The 3,877-nt window shown below is 47.0% G+C and overlaps 1 protein-coding gene across 2 annotated transcripts in view; it reads left to right on the forward strand.

The window, feature by feature from the left end:
* Window positions 1-1,850: 1,850 nt before the first annotated feature.
* NLGN3 (neuroligin 3) overlaps window positions 1,851-3,877 on the forward strand; it is a 146,776-nt gene continuing 144,749 nt past the window's right edge. For both annotated transcript variants that reach the window (XM_066580891.1, XM_066580888.1), the window contains exon 1: window positions 1,851-1,918. The gene's annotated coding sequence lies outside the window, so the exon portion shown is untranslated. The remainder of the gene's footprint in view (window positions 1,919-3,877) is intronic.

Here is a 3,877-nt window from a genome sequence, read left to right on the forward strand (position 1 = left end):
GCCGTCATCCAGTTGATGCTACTATCATCCAGTCTACCATCCTTCAACCAGCTTACGCTCTCATTTTACACTCCCATCATCCAGTCCACACTTCCATCATCCAGCCTAAACTCCCATCATCCACTCCACACTGTCTACTCTTTCATCATCCAGCCTAGTCTGTCATCAAACAACCTACCTTCCTGTCATCCAGCCTATAGTCCCATCATTCACTCTACACTACAGTCATCCAGCCTAATTTCTCATCATCACTGAGTCCACACTCCCATCGTTCAGCCTACACTCCCATCATCTACTCTACCCTACCATCATCCAGCCCACGCTCTCATCATGCAGCCTACTCTACCATCATCCATTTTACACTTCTAATATCCAGTCCACAGTCTCATAATCCACACTACAATCCCATCATCCCGTCTTGCTTCGCATTATCCACTCTTCACTTCCTTCTTTCAGTGTACACTCTCATCATCCAGCTTATGCTCTCATCATCCAGCCTACTCCTCTATTATACAGTCTACCATCCCATTATTTAGTGTACACTCCCATAATCCACTCTAGACTCCTAACATACATTCTACAATCCAATTATCCAGTCAACACTCCCATCTTCCACTCTACACTTCCATCATTTAGCCTAAAATCCCATCATGCACTCTACACACCCATCAAACAGCGTACACTCCCATTACCACTCCACACTCCTATCATACAGCCTACTCTCCCAGAATCCTCTCTGCCCCCCAGCCTATACTCCCATCATCTAGTCTACCCTGCCATAATTCAGTATACACTCCCATCATCCAATCTACAGTCCCAATATCCAACCTAGACTCCTAACATCTATTTTACGATCTCATCATCCATCTTACACTCCCATCGCCGAGTCCACACTCACATCATACAATCTACTGTCTCAGCATTCAGTCTAATCTCCCATCATCCAGCCTACTGTTCCAGAATTCTCTCTACCCACCATCATCCAGTCTATCCTCCCATCAGTCAGTCTACATACCCACAATCCAGTCAATGCTTCTATCATCCAGTTGATGCTCCTATCATCCAATCTACCATCCTTCATCCAGTTTACGCTCTCATCCTGCAGCCTTAACTTCCATCATCCACTCTACACTGTCTATTCTTTCATCATCCAGCCTACTCTGTCATCAAACAATCTACCCTCCTATCATCCAGACTATAGTCCCATCATTCACTCTACACTACAATCATCCAGCCTAATCTGTCATCATCCTGCCTAGTCTCTTATCATCCAGCCTGCTCTCTCAGCATCCAGCCTACACTCCTATCATCCACTGTACACTCCCATTATGCAGTCTACACTGCCTTCATCCACTCTACCCTCTCATTATCCAAACAAGACTCCCATCATCCAGCCTACACTCCCATCATCCAGGGTACACTCCTATTATCCAGTCCATACTCTCTTCATCCAGCTTGCACTCCCATCATCCAGACTACATACCCATTATTTTAGTCACACTCTCATCATCCAGCCTATCCTCCCATCATTCACTGTACACTCCAATCATCCAGTCCACACTCCCATCATCCAGCTCAGACTCCCATCATCCACTGTACACTCCCATTATCCAGCTTGCCCTGCCATCATCCAGCTTGCCCTCCCATCATCCAGACTAAATACCCATTATCTAACCCACACTCTCATCAGCCAGACTACTCTCTCACAATCTAGACTACCCTCGCATCATCCAGTCCCAGCATCCCCAGTATGAGGCGGTGGCCCCGCCCTCTCTGCGCGCCCCCGCAGCCCGGTCCCTCGTCCTCCTCATCCTCCTGTGCGCGCTCCCGGAGTTGCTGCTGCTGCTGCGGGCGGCGGGAGACGAGGGATATCGGAGAGGCCCGGGGCCGGACACACCCGGAGCGGAGAGCCCGGCGGGTGAGAACAGCTTCCTATACTGCTAGATATGCTGGGGATGTCCGCTGTGTATTCCCTGTGTGCGGAGAGGATGCATCACCGCTCCGTCCAGCAGTGTCTCCCCCTCCCTCACACACACACGGACACACCGAGGACAGCCGGGCTGCCTGCTACATCCATGGACCCTCTCATTACATCATCCCCATAGACACAGAGCAGGAGAGTGGGCAAGCATGGCACCAGTATATGGGGGAGGGCAGGCTGCAGCACAACTACATGGGCACCGCATTTCTACAACATCCAGATGGCAGGATGTCATGTCCTCCTTACCTGGTGGGAAGACCCTGACCTCAGATGGTGGTCCTAGCTTCCTGGTGCCCAGGTGCCCACCTTCCTCTAGTACTGGGGAGTCTTGCAGAAATCTGTGCACCCTTCCAAGTGCTGGTGTACTCATCTCACAGCGGCTGTCATCCACCATTTGCAGAGCAGAGCTCATCCACTGCTCACTCCCAGATATATTCCTCATCCTCCAAAGTCCATATTGTTCCACTTCTTCTTTGTGTTATGTCAGATCCATCCATTTCCATTTTTTTTTGTCTTTTTGTGCCCTTTCTGGGTTTTTGTTTGCCCCTCAGTGCCATTTGTATCCTTGTAGCTTCCCATAGAGATCTGTTACAATTATTAAGGAAAGTTGTTTGGATTTGTCTACAATGTTGCAACATTGTTGCTTTTCGATGACATCATAGATTCCTGTGATTTCCATGCATCACTTTACCGTACCTCTTTCTCAATGGCACAGGCACCGTACCAATAAAGATAATTGAAGTGTCCCTGTTCTAGAACAGATCCCAGGGGTCCTCCGCCACTTTACGTCCATCTCTGACTGTATCTTACTTGCATCAATCTTTCCTTGTGTGTCCTTAGTCTACTCTTGAAAGTGTTCCTGCTTCCTCAGTCTATAAGAGGAGATAATTAGTCACCATTCCCGATAGGATAATACACACAATGCATAAAGCTACTTAACATTCCGCATTTTACATAAAGATGTTCTAAAGTTCACGCCGCGCGGGCAGCCATCGTAGCTCATGTGGATTCTGGCATTATAGTCGTCTTTTAAAATGTCTTTCCGGCTAAAGCAGCGTCTTGTAAAGTGCAATTGTTAAGACGTCTTGTAGTAGGAAGTGTCACTACCTTTTCGGTAGATTGGACGGACTTGCTTTCTGTTATTAAAAATGTCCTTACACTTGTACATCAGTGGAGAGGGGATTTCTGTATAGACGGCAAAGTGGAGTCTGAAAAGCCTTGTATAAATATAGCTTATACATGGTGGAGTCAATAAGACCGATCTGGCGCTATATCGCAACTCTACAATAGCGTACTTGAATAGGAAAGCATGGTATGGCATATGGACCCCTGGGGGCCCTGGAACATAGATTTCAATTTGATGTTGTGGCCCCTGTAAAAGAGTAAAAGCCAACTGCAAAGTTGAAGAATAGTATGTGAGGAGCAGAAATCTGCCTTCCGCGTCCCTTTAAGTCCTGTGGGACCGCTGCTATGACTGAAGTAAGGGAAGCGTATTGGAAGGAGCCTCCTTCTGCTACGATACATCCATGGAGCCATCATTGCACCCTGTATAATTGAGGGTATTATAGTCCATATCTGCATGAAAAACCTCACTAGTGTGTGTTGCCGCGTCCAATAATATGGGTCCGTGTGTAGTCCATTTCTTAAACGGACTTGAGATGGCCAAAAAAACGCTTATGTGCCAATGCTTAAGGCTGGACACATTTCGGTCGCTGGATTGTCAATGAGCCTAAAATGTTTTTTTGTGAACTCTTTTGTTTGTCTTTTGTAATTTTTTTCATTTTTTACATTTTTTTTTCAATTTAAATTTTGTATTGCTGGCCACTGAGTTAGCCAAGATGGCTACTAGAGAGGGGTAGAACAGGTTCCTAATATCTGCAGTATTTTGTCCGCCCC

This window comes from Eleutherodactylus coqui, chromosome 10, assembly GCF_035609145.1.
Source record: "Eleutherodactylus coqui strain aEleCoq1 chromosome 10, aEleCoq1.hap1, whole genome shotgun sequence".
NCBI lineage: Eukaryota > Metazoa > Chordata > Amphibia > Anura > Eleutherodactylidae > Eleutherodactylus > Eleutherodactylus coqui.